Source organism: Mercenaria mercenaria, chromosome 7 (genome assembly GCF_021730395.1).
Source record: "Mercenaria mercenaria strain notata chromosome 7, MADL_Memer_1, whole genome shotgun sequence".
NCBI classification, from domain to species: Eukaryota; Metazoa; Mollusca; class Bivalvia; order Venerida; family Veneridae; genus Mercenaria; species Mercenaria mercenaria.
In genome coordinates, this window is record NC_069367.1 from 6,203,573 (window position 1) to 6,217,575 (window position 14,003).

The 14,003-nt window shown below is 34.3% G+C and overlaps 1 protein-coding gene across 1 annotated transcript in view; it reads left to right on the plus strand.

The window, feature by feature from the left end:
• LOC123555064 (protein FAM43A-like) overlaps positions 1 to 12,880 on the plus strand; it is a 39,987-nt gene extending 27,107 nt beyond the window's left edge. Inside the window, exon 5 of the mRNA XM_045345609.2 lies at positions 6,515 to 12,880. The gene's annotated coding sequence lies outside the window, so the exon portion shown is untranslated. The remainder of the gene's footprint in view (positions 1 to 6,514) is intronic.
• Positions 12,881 to 14,003: the final 1,123 nt, after the last annotated feature.

Sequence of the window (14,003 nt, forward strand, 5' to 3'; positions counted from 1 at the left end):
AAATTGCACAAAGTAAACAGTAAAAAGATGGAAAGGAGAACATGATATATACCTCATTTGGTGTACATTCACAAAACACGTATAAGGTGTATATAGTGGATAATTTTAAGTAGGGCCCAAATTCAGGTAGAATACATAGAGGAATTTGTTTGTTTCAGTGTACGATCGAAAGATCCTTCACGAGTGAGCACTAGATGCAGTATTTTCTTGAGTGGCGTAGCCGCGAGTTGAAGTACTAAAGTATTCATGAGTGAAAGATATTGAGATCTTACATGTAAAACAAACAAATTTTCTTTCTGTTTCATGTTTTGACTAAATTTACCCATTTTATAACTCTTACCAGTGAAAACTATATAAAAATACCAGATATATTTCACTCTAATATTTCTGTAACTCACTGAAAACATTTAATAAATATTTATATTACTTTAGCGCTGTGTTGAAATAATTTGGTAGCGGTTCCGTAAACATTGTATAAAACATATGACCCCAAGGGAACAGCCAGACATCATTTGGGAAGGGAAGTCTAGTGGTAACGTGCTTTGTATTCAATCCAGAGGTCCGGGGTTCATCGACTGCCGCTTCATGCACTGGAAATTTCTTTGATGCTTTTATGAGTCTCTCTTCAAATTAAGAGACAAGTCGGACTAAAGGCTTTGCGTGTATCAGTGTCATATACCGTAAACGTTACCTGTCTATTCGAAATAGGCTTGGCTTATCATGCCTGCACTTAAGAGATTTTTCTCTCAGTTTTTGGGGCTGTCTCTCGCTCCGTTCCTGTGGTCGCTTTGTTGTGTATCCGGTCTAGCAGACGATAAATTCCCCACCCTGATTAGCTTTGTATGTATGTAAACTACATTTGAACGTTATAATCACAGTCAGGGTGCTTTAGTATAATGTCATATTTGTTAGTTCACAACACAACTCGCAGAAATGTTAGCCTCAAGATAAAGTTTAAGACACGCGTTTTCGCCAAAGTCTCATGTACAATATGCGCAGTTGACAGCAGCTTTGTCAAAAGTTTAATTTAGAACGTCAATAATTAATTTTAAATTAGTGTTTATACATATTTATGTATGTTTCTTCATTGTAGTGATAAAGTTCAAATGAGCATCTGTCAAATGTAACACGAATTTCTCCATAGCCAGAGGTAAATTTTCACAAAATTTTAATAATTTACACATTTAATAAAATCCTCGTGCAATGAGTTGTCGAAATGTTATATCAGTTGTCAGTAATGTGTCATGCTTGCATTTTCATCAGAACTTTTTTTCATAGCCGCAGACGAGAACTTAGATAACAAATAAACAATGGCCAGACTTAGGTCATCGCAATGTTCATCATAAAGTCAACGGAAGTATCATGAAGTTCGTAATATATGCGCATGTTTGTTGTTGATTTACTAGCAGTCACTCATGGCAGTTCGTGAAATGCAATCATAAGACACTCCCTGACCTTGACCCCGGGACAATATAATACTATTGTGAGCCTATTGTTCTGCAATTTCCTTGTAATTTAAAATTTACAGTTAATCAGAAAGTATGACAAGAAAATAAAAACGTGTTTTGACGTATTCTCTTCGTCGATTTCAAACACTAAAACTCATAATTAATGATGTTGGTAAGTTAAAATATTTTAACGTACCGTCTAGTAACTTTCAAGTAATGCTGTCTTGGGCCGACGAAATTTGGCTTTTATACTGTTGCTGGAACTTGCCGTCGTCGTTGAACATTCAATCTTTATGTTTGCTTTCGCATTTTATATGATTTGTGAATTTTTGCGCACGTGTTAGTTTAATAATATTTTATTGTCTATTTATTTACCCGTGCGTAAATCGCATTTATAAAAGTATTCAAATAAATTTCATAAAAATGGATGTTGGTCCTTCCCAGTGCACATTGATTTCTGAATTTCGTCTGTAAAAATAGTTGCATTCGAGGGTAAACAAGTTTTCAGTTTAAGCATGTGTGCGGGGCGGGGTTTTGGGGAGTGGGCAATTAGCAGGGGAGACAACTTTTCATTGTAATTACACTTTATCAATTGCATAAGGGGAGGCAACTTTACAGTGTAATTACACTTAAACCGTCACATAAGGGGAAGCAATTTTTCGAGGTTGAAAGGAGATTTAACCGTAATACGTTACCATAACCATATATACCACAAAACACTTATTATAAATGTGTGTTCCTTTGTGACCTTTAGTGACAAGGAAACTCAACAAAACTAGCGACATTTATTGGGATCGCAGTTATTTGTACCAGTATGAAACACTATAAAACAAACGTAAAAAATCGAAGAGAGATAAAATGTGATGACACAGTCAAGTTTGCTGTTTTTTTCTTTTTTTCTTTTTGGTTTACAGGGAGATTTCTTTATTGAGATGTTTAATTTTTGTTACACTGAAAGTTTTTTTTTGTTTTACTTTCACATATATAATACTCTTCGGTTGTGATAAATTTTAACCTTCTTAGATGGGCCTACGTGTTCACAACGCTATGAAACACGGGGATTTTGTTCACAATAGACATGGTTGTTATGAATGAAATAAATTAGAATTTATTCATCATAATTTAATGGTAATACGCTAGGTGGATTATATTATTTTAAATATTAATGCAGTTCAAGATATGTTTCCCAGCCCGGCCTTTGTGCAGGAAAGCATTAACATTTTTATTGTTATAAAAGCGTATATCAAACGAATTAAAACTTTGAAACCATGATGGGTAACAACATTTTTTCCCACGACGAACTGTAAAATTATGCCCCATAGTACCTATAAATTCTTATTCACAAGGTTTTGTCAGTTTTCATTAAATAAAAAATTCATAAACTCTGAAACGTTTTCCGAAGCAGTCAGTATCAGCGGGTAGAAATAATTTTAAAGGGAAGTAATAAGAAACATAATAGATGTACTCTTTTATCTTTTTCTGAAAGTACAGAAGTGAGCTGATTCTGTTTTCCCAGTTCAGAACAGAACAGAACAGAACAGAAATATTTACATCACTGTTGGTATTCTTAAAGATATCTGTGCAATATATTTGTAGTTAATACACAGGATTGTCTGCAAAGTTGATGAGTAGTCAATGTATATGAGATATCAAAAATGAGATAATGATGCGATAATTGCCAGGGCTGAATGTATACTGGTTCATAATGTTGCCATGCACTTTTAAACACAAGTAACGTGATTGTTTTTCCAAAATTGGGGACATTAAGGCAGTCAATATCATCAACGCCAACTCAAATTTTGCAGTGTAATAAAGATGCTTACATTACAATAAAAATGACATATTTATTATTTTTAAAACCTGTAAACTAGTTCAAGAGGCATGTGTGATGTTTAGGGGTGATGTTTGGTCTATATTCAGAAAACATTTTTGTTAGTATTTTCTTGAAAACTTCTTAACCGGATTGTTTATTTGAATAAATTATTTAGCATACAAAAGTAAGCAGTAATAGGCTTAAAGTAAGTATTAAAATGAGTTACTAGTATTTTGTGACTCCTGAACAAGAATTAAACTTAAAAAAAATATCCGCGACACTTTCTTAAACTTCGCGGTCGTATCCCGTATATAACAATAGATAGAAAAAGTCATATTCAAGAAGCCGACACAGTTGACCGGCAGTAACACTGAAGCCAGGGATTGTGTCTCCGAGACCCCACTTCTCTAACATGGGTTACTTATATTGGGATATCGTATGGGTACTTTACACATCAGGCATGCTTAACCAGGGAAGCTTCCGGAATCGGAGCTTCTTCAGCATATTGCACTATTCTCCCATCACTTAAATTTAATAGTAACTTTTTTTATGGAGGGCTGGCTCGTAAATGTTAGGACTATACAAATAAGCTTACAAACAAACAAGTAGATTCACAACCTTCTTTTTCATAACACGAGAGTGAATTTATAGCGCTTATGTTGTTTTTTTTTTTGAAAAGCCGGAAACAAATATTCTTAAATATGATTTATATAAGCATGTTTAATTTTTACACGTTGACGTTAATTTGTATTAAATATGCTATTACTCAGTGTTAGTGTAGACATTAATTTCGTAAAACATGAACAAGTTTTGTTTTTCTGAAAAACCCAGTATGTGCAAACATTCTTCCTCGCAAAATGCGTGACTAATTTTGTTATGTATATAGTTTGAAGCTTATCAAAATTGATGTAGAGTCCCCAGTCCTGGAATAATCTGATTTGGTTCCATGGGTGGCGGTCGTGACTGTGGCGTGGTTCGAACCCACAGCCTATGGGCCGAGAAGCTCACGTGTTGATATAATTCTAGTCTTTTGGGATCATCGAGTCCATTCAATTATTTTTTTTTGTAACATAATTCCATTTAACCAGGTACTAGGGGCGTGAGGGGTGTTGAACATGTTAATACCTCTCATGAACAGACTTGGTCAAACCGAGTCTGCTTAAATATTGCTTGGTTGCGTTCAGTGCTTCTAAAGGATCTTTAAATTTTATCGAAAATTGTGTCACAAATAAACAGTCGTTCTACAGAGTATAAATTTCATTACATCCTAGTTGGTGAATGAAAACAAATCGAAACCATGTATATCATAATAGTCGCAGATTTTTTTCTGTGTTTAGGAAGTTATTACCGAACATATTGTACAATTTTAATTTGTTCGATAGTTTAAGTCACAACGTCACAGTTTCAGTCTATATGCATTTAATTGCACAGGAGGAAAATCCCAGGTGTTCCCCTTGGCATTAGTTTAGGCTCGTTGAATTCTTCCTACAAGTGAGCCATCAAGCTGGCGTACGGTTGGTCGGCGGTTCTACACGGGTGCCCGCTGGTGCCTGAAATAATGCCCAGATGGGCACCTTGTGTCCTCTGTCACGCAACCCATCCGTTTAGCTTAATAGGGAGAGCGCCGATTTACACAGCGTGGAGTCGTGAGGTCGATCCTCTGGCGGGTCATATGTTCTCCGTGACGATTTGATAAAAGACATTGTGTTTGAAATCATCCGTCCTCCACCTCTGATTCAAGTTGGCAGTTACTTGTGGAGAACAGGTTTGTACTGGTACAGAATCCAGGAACACTCGTTAGGTTAACTGCCAGTATTCCATAACTGCAATACTGTAGAAAAACGGCGTTAAATCTAAAACAAACAAATCTTCCGTCACGCAAAGTTTGAAAGTCGCCATATGACTTAGATTTTGTCGACGTGACTTAAAACAAAAGAAAAGAAATAGTAAACGGAGGCAATCCCAATCAACAACCTTCTCAATCAAGTGCATGCTTTATTTTTTATACATATGAAGCGGCTCCCGTAACATTACTAGGTCGGAGCAGCCGTGTAAGGTGACATTAAAGAAGACATACGCGTATCAACTCGAGTCATTAAAATCATTTTAAGAAAATTGATGGGCTGTAAATTTAACCTTATCGAAATTGTGAAAGAATTATGATGTAGCTATAACCGTCCTGTTTACATAATTTATTGTTGTAAAAAGACAACTTTAATAGCGTTTTCCGGTTTCATGTTTTATAGATGAATAAAAGTGTTTTCTCCCAACTAACCTACATTCAGTAACAAAAACAGTTAGGTGATTATGAAAACTATTAAAATAATTAACAAAAGATGTTAAAATGAGATTGTAGGCATGCGGCGCATTTGTTTGACCAATAAAAAAGTGATGCTACATGTATATGATAAAAACACCACCAGATATTTCAGGACAAAATTATTTATCCAGTTGCCATTTATCATATCATGATTCTATTAAGAAAGGAATTCTTTTTAGCAGCGTGGAATTCTATGACGGCCTACATTTTTTGCGCACTGTCGTTTTTCAAGAAAAATATGGCCAGATATCTATACGCCAACAACATAATGTATCTTTCAATTCCCGGGTTGGATGGCAATGTTCATTTCTGAGAAATAAGTTTTTAAACATTTGAAGAAGAAAATGACACTTCCGCTTCTCGGCAGCGAAAGCCATTCAAAAAACTTCTCCAAATAAAATATATCCACAAACGCATAGGTACCAACAACGGAGGCTAGTCTAACCTTGTACGTCTGTAACTTCATTTGCAGTAATGTGGGAAATAACTCTGGTGCAAACAAAATAGAGGAAATTTATTTGTTTCCTTTTCTTTTGTCAGTTTCAAAAAATAATTGTGTTCACATAGTTATTTTTAGTAATTTGACGATCCACCTCTGGTAAACCATAATGTGAATTTTCATGTATAATTTGCTCACTTTTATATTCGTTTTAAAATGTACACCTGTGTCACAAATTTTCTAATGGTGTAGAAAATGTAGCATGGTTCACAGCAGCCGGCATCAAATTCTTTTCTTTTCAGGGAAAACTACCTCATACATTTGCCATATAGTACTGTAAAATCCAACCCCACAAAGATATGGCACCGGTCCCTGTGACATATTCCGGTTGAGAGAAAGCTTTCATTTATTATATCAAAATAATGTGTAGATAAAAGAAGAACCGTGTCGTAAAAATGCATTATATCATGTTGCTATCTGTTTATATATTTCAGACTGAGGACATGATTGCATAATTACAGTGATAGAAGACGAATTCTTGATGAAGAAAGCAATAAAACAGTGATATATAACTCAATAAGTGCTGTGTACATAGCTGACAAAGATGAGCACGTTTTCCTCGTGCCTTCTTCAGAACAATTGACCTATTTTGCAAATTTACTGCTTGTAATTCGTGTATTATAATTTTTGATACACTGAACTACCAAGATATTCGTGAATATTAAAAATACGTGTGACAAATTGAATACACAGAGGCTATATTCATATAATTATGAAACCGGAAACAGTGTTTATGCAGACGAACATGTTTACCGGAAATGTATATTTTACGACAAAGCGTATAACCTCAAAATTCAGTGTATTTGGAAAAAAGATAAATAAACAGATTGATTTCAACTGTGTTCACTAACTTAACTGGAAAAAAAAATCCATCGCATCTTTGAATATATATACAAAGAGGATACTACACACACCAAACATGAGGGAATCGAACTAATATAATGGGAGGCTTTTGAAAAGGATTATGCTTGTTCTTTTATAACATGACGTTATGAAACAGTGATATAATAATGTAAGGACATTGGCCCTAGTATAATACTGGAACAAATGTAACTTATTATTGTGGATAGCGGCATACATCGACATTTCAAAACACAGGCAATCAGTTGATGTGTTCTGAAACATAAGCAGTTGTGGATAAAACTGTGAAAGTGGACAGCATATGTTGAAGATACATATACTTCAAACTTCTATAGCCATTTTGGCACAATGACATCGTTTTTCCTTATATGGGCATAAAAGTATGTGGTAAATTTATGAACAACAACTTAGATAATTACATTTGGTAGCTCAAAATATAACAATTCAAATGTGAATATACCTCCGATTTAAAATATTATCTTGCCACAGAAGTCCATACAATAAAGAATGAACGATGACATCACATGTCAAAAATGGCCGTCTATCTTTGACGTCATTATAAAAATTGCAGTATCAGTTTTGTTTGTAGCCCGATTTTCATAACATTTCCACAAGTTTTACTGTTTTGCCCATCCTGTAAACCAGGAAATTGCATGTTTCCCTTTAATTTTCCAAAAAATGCATCAACGATACAATTTTATGACAGAAATTAATGGTAAAAATGGCAACCAGGAACGTTGACATTATTAATATTGGCAGCAGTGACATAATATAATGGTTGTAATATTAACATAATATCATGTTTTTTGGACATTGAAATGATTATCTTGTTGACAAATGTATGTTTTATGTCGCAGTGGGAAAAATATATGAAAACCAGTGCCTCATTTACAAAATTTCCTTAATAGTAATACCTTGTAATATTAAACATTATAAAAATACTGTTTAATGCAGATATTTGTATCAAAGAAATACATGTTTAAAGGTACATTTTACTCAGGTAACTTGACCAGGTAGGATATTTGCAAGATTTTGAATCAAGCGTACTTCAAAAAGTCCTAGTTTTTAGTAAGGTCACACATATTTTCAACTTCTATATAAAGATGGTTTTCGCCGTGATCGTTTAACATATAAGCTAAACGCCTTTAGGCTGCTTTAGGAATGCTTAATTGATGATCGTATTATGAGATGTTTATTGACTGATAACATTCCGGGGTTGTACAATGTTTGCTTAATATAGATTGCTGCATATCCCAACCGTTTAATATGGAAAAGTTTAGGACGCCAGGATGCCGACAATTTGCATATTTAATTTTATCACGGAAAAAAAGAAATTATTGTGCCCACTGAAATGCTGTAACTTTGGGAAGGGGCGTAACTCTGTTAACTCACCTACGAGTAATATAGGAGTTATATGCACATGTGAAGTCATCGTTCAAACAGGAAGTACAAAACTATTTGACTGCACACAAATAAATACGGGTTTATTGGCCGATGTTAACAATATAATACAATACATCAATACATTTTCTTAAACGGGAAGTCAAGCTGGAATAATCTTTAAGGTTACAACAATTACTAATATTATTCACGGTCAGTAAGTGCAAGAGAAAATTTATGGAAGAATGTTCCCATTCTATTCTTTTTAATATTTATAAATTATTCAGAAGCAATTTTGCCTGCAATATGCAGAAAATTAATTGCAATACAATGTACATTCAATATTAACATCTACATTGTAATTTGAGTCATAATGTTGTTTTTTCTTTTCAACATTTTCGTATATAATTTAAGTTACATATATCAGTTCAAGTCTTTGCAAAGTTATGTAACTGAAAAGCAAATGACATCATTTCAATTGACAAATTTGTGGTCTTTGATATAAGGAACATGCTAGATGTTTTGAAAAAAGTTTTAACCCTAAGCCTGCTGGCGGCAAGTGATTCTGCCTTTGCGGCCAGTGCAGACCAAGATCAGCCTGCACATCTGTGCTGATCATGGTCTGCAATGTTCGTCATTTAATCAGTATTTTTTTGGTAAGCACCCCTTTCAGCAGTTAATGGTTGTGTCCAAACTGAAAGATGGACAAGTTCATTTTAGAAATTTAGCAGGGTAAGGGTTTAAAATAAATGGTCAATAAAGAGTAAAATGTATAAGCACACATTGGAAGGATTTCAGAGAATATATCTGTGAAACATACAATTTCGTTTCTTAAAGGCACCTCACGTTCCTTCACATATCAGTAGTTGTTATGTCCATGAAAAATCATGACATTTTACCTTATGTGCAGTAAAATCTATAAATGACTCGGGCACACGCGACAAGTAGGATTTGAGGCCGCATAAAGATGAATGTTTTCTGCCAAAGACGATTTTAAGTTAGAAAAAAAACAACGTTTTTCACGTCCATTGTGAAATTTGTTTTAAAAAATGGAGTGATACATATATAGTGTTTTAGTAACAGATATTCAATACCCAGTATAGATGTGAACATCGCTATTTCATTACAGAATGTAATAACAAGAAATTATAACAAAGATTTTTTTTGCAAGTAATAGCCTGTCATATATTTTGCCTTACGTTAAGTGCGCATGCGTGAAATTTTACTTTCGTTGCTAAGGAACACGCCAAGTGTAAATTCATCTATATCCTCAAATAGTAAGATTGCATTTATACCATATCAGCCAGTATACGTGTATATTCACTAGTATCATGAGAAAAACATATATATGTTATAAACCATATTGTTTTTTTTTCTTTAAATTGTATATAATGGTTGCATGTTTTGCGACAAACGTTTCTATGTTTGTTATATAATTTATTTCATACTCTTCCAAACAGGAGTTAAAATGGTTGTTAAGTTACCCAGTGATATTATTGACTATGTGATATATGCTCCCTAATTTTTGTCATTGTTTAATATTTGAAAACTACATACGTAACTCAATACTTAAGATAATGGACTTAAACACTATGTGAGCCGTGCCATGAGAAAACCAACATAGTGACTTTGCTACCAGCATGGATCCAGACCAGCCGGCGCATCCGCGCAGTCTGGTCAGGATCCATGCTGTTCGCTTTCAAAGCCAATACATTTTATCCCGTCTATTCGAAGGAGAGGTAGAGTTATTGGACTCACTCATGCGTCGGCGTCGGCGCCAGTGTCCCGATTAGTTAAGTTTTTGTATGTTAGCTGGTATCTCAGTAACCACTTGTGGGAATTAATTGAAACTATAGACACTTATTCAATGTGAAGAACTGATTTATACTACACATGTTCCATAACTCTGCATTTCGTTTTTACAAAATTATGCCTTTTTCCGACTTGTATTTATTCAATTGACAACGCTTTGAATAGTCGAGCGTTGCTGTCCTCCGACAGCTCTTTTTTAAAGTTCTCATACATTTGTCTCGTAAATCTGGAGATAGAATCAAATTATATTTTTCCTTCTCGAACATACAACTTTGTATATTTTTTAATGTCACTGATTTTGCCTAATTAAAACTATAGATATACATGCGACGATGGCTAAATTTGAACTGAAATTTTACTGATGTTCAGGTCTAAAACATCATGTTACAAGCCATTTATTTTACAATAAACCATAACATTAAGAGACAATCCTACGGCTAATTAAAATGAATTATGTTTAAAGTTCGGACACGCCTGTATTTTCTACTGATTTTATATCCGGTTTTGCACATAGCGACCTGAGCTTTTGAACCCGTTTCACAACATGCATATTGTTTAGCAGCAAACTTTAACGAAACATTGCGATTAGATTATAAATTTTCTTTTTTTTAGAAAACAAAAAAAAGAAACTCGTCCATTCTGTCTGATGTTCAAATTAAACAAACTGTATACATTTTTTAACGCGGGATAACTATAGCTAACAAAGTCTAATTAGATAGCTCTGAGCATGTTGATCAGACATCATATATTATAAAAATCTTAAAAACATTATTTAGATTTTTTTTCCTGTCCTTCAATATGAAAATTGACGTTTATTAAAATGGAAGGAATGTCTAACAATAACACGAGTTCATATGAAAGATATCGTCCATCTATCCAACACGCTGAAAAGATTTTCAAAATAGGATCACTTTTCAGAAAGATATTATCATTTGAAATTTAAGAAAATGGATAACCGTGGAGGCAATCATTTTTTTTTGTGTTTATCCATTATAATATATTTAAAAGAAACACGAAAGTATTGAATTTTGAAACTAGACAGTTTTTAAGCTTTTATAGACATTTTCGGCTGTAACATAACACTATTATATATATGGTAATTTTTATTTGCATTTCAAAATAGTTGTACATAATTATAGTTGTTTTTGTGTGTTTTGTACTTGCCGTTTATGCTCATATTGTACATATTTGTTTTATTTTTAGACATACTGAATAATAGACGTGTTTGAATTAAGCAATGGAAGGCCAGTGTCAAAGTTTACATGTGTATGGATTTAGTTTTTAAACCTTAGCCTGCTGGCGGCGATTGCTTTTGCCTTTGCCACCAGTGCAGACCAAGATCAGCCTGCACATCCGTGCAGGCTGATCATGGTCTGCACTGTTCGCTATTCAGTTAGTAAATTTTCAGTGAACACCTCTTCGAAAACTAAATGGTGTTGCCCAAACTGAATGATGGAACAGTCCATTTTAGAAATTTAGCAGGCTAAGGGATTTATTCAAATACGCTGTTTATTCTGTCTGTAATCGAAACATATTTTTTTTTTTCATTAAGCACTTTACGGCATATAACGTTCTTTGTCTGCTCCCTGTATCAAAAGCCCGAGTGTGTGAATTGTCCGTCCGTCCGTCCTTCACACTTTCTTGAGTATTTAAACTCCACAAGTCTACAGTTTTTAGCAAGTTCAAATGAAACTTGGTGTACTTCTGTAACTTCATCAACATAATGTGGACATGTATAAGTTATCGGGACTGAAATATCTGATTATTTTACTAGGCTGTGTCCTGGTTTTGGACTTTACAACTACATTCTGTCTTGGTTTTCCTCAGATCCTCCTACAGTTTCCGTCGGTTCAAACAAAGCACATGATTTATCGCCAAACACCAAGTGGAAATTAGTCACTAATCCCGAGTTTGATGTCCAATTATTCATTTCTGAGTGATGCCCCCCCCCTTTTAGACTGATGAAGCATTATTCTTGTTTTACAGTATTTTTATGAAGAATCCTTATGACCCCCACCCCACCCACACTTCCCCCGCGCCAAAAAATAAAAACATCTGACTTCCTGCATTCACGTGTACATCTCCTTTAATATATTATGAAAAATCATCATCAGCAGTAAGTGCACTACACAGGAAGTGAATAAAATTCCATAACGCCTAGTTGCAGGTTATTAATATATTTATTTCTTATTTTCGACACCATTGCTATATTTTCAGTTCAATAGACAATAGTTTCCATAACTGACTTCTTTTTTTTCCTTCCTTAAAATTATGTTGTTTTTTTTTACAAAAATAATATTTATATTTGTAAGTTACGTTACTAAAGTTGTCTTTAAATGTTCTACAGTTTCTAAAAATCATTTTTTTAAATACTGGTCATAGAGAAATTGTATTAAAGACGTGTATCGAATCACGTTTTTGTATGGAGCTAGGTTTAGTAAAAAAACGGTCCAGTCTAGACCTTATAAATCAAACGGTGAAAAGTATCACAGAATGTGAGCATAGGGTTCTTTTATGGAAGGTGTATGTTATATTATTGGTATAATATTACATTGTTATATTACTAGACCTACATAATTTGTTTTTTGTTTGTAAATGTTGAAGGACTTTTAGAGTTCAATGTACATGACGTTTGTAAAATAGTCAGAGTCTTCATTTTCTATTGTTACAATGAATTGTTTTTTATGTTTGTCCCTCTATAAAATAATATGGGAGATCTTGTTGAAATAAATAGATGTTAACCATTATTTTGTTTTTTTTGGATATATTTTTACTGTTTAGCCAAATTCATGTCTAAACGATTGTGAAATAAAGCGTTCCCTTTCTCTGGAAGATGCAAGGTTGACTAGACTTATTCTCCAGTTACCTGTCCCTTTCACTGAGAGATGCGAGGTTGGCAAGACATAAACTTGTATTCTCCAGTTACCTGCCCCTTTCACCGAAAGATGCGAGGTTGGCTAGACATAAACTGGTATTCCCCAGTTACCTGCCCCTTTCACCGAAAGATGCGAGGTTGGCTAGACATAAACTGGTATTCCCCAGTTACCTGCCCCTTTCACCGAAAGATGCGAGGTTGGCTAGACATAAACTTGTATTTCCCTTTCACTGTAAAATGTAGGACTTATACGATAATCAGGTCTTGGGTTCCTAAGTTATACCAAATAAAATCGGCGAAGAGATCCTTAGGAAGCAGCACAGAACGTAACCAAGCAACCAACCAACAACGTAAAGGGCGCTATATAAATCTGGTATAATAATAATAATAATAATAATAATAATAATAACAGCCGACTCAGTTTGACTGTGTCTGTTCACCAAAGGTTGTCAAATATGCAACTTCCCTCACGCCTCTTCACATCGGCCTTAGCGGAATTTAATTACAACGAAAATGAATGTTCTCCATGATCCAAAAGGGCTAGAAAATAAAACAATACTGACTCTAAGTACGAGGAGACTTTTCACAGTCACCACTCGGCACTTAAAGAGTGATGCTGTGATAGTTAATCTTCTTATATTATCAGTCTTACGGGCCGAACCTTAACTACCGTTTCTACAAGAATGAATGACATGTTTGCAAACGCAGCGCAAAGATGTCTGTTTCCAGTTCATTCCCAGAAATCTTCCTCCAAGGTCATATGATGTAGAACATAATGTATCGATTCCATCTAATATGATCTGTCAACGCCCTTGTGTAATTTTCATTTCTTGCGTGTTATAACAAAATTCCGTTAATTAGAGACAAAATATCAAAGCCTAGAGCCGATCTTCCGCTTTTAAAACAGCTCTAAATTACGCCCAGTTGAAAATAGAACTTTATGTGTCGATATCTCAAGATCACATTGGCTTAGCCGTGCTGAGAATCAGCCATGC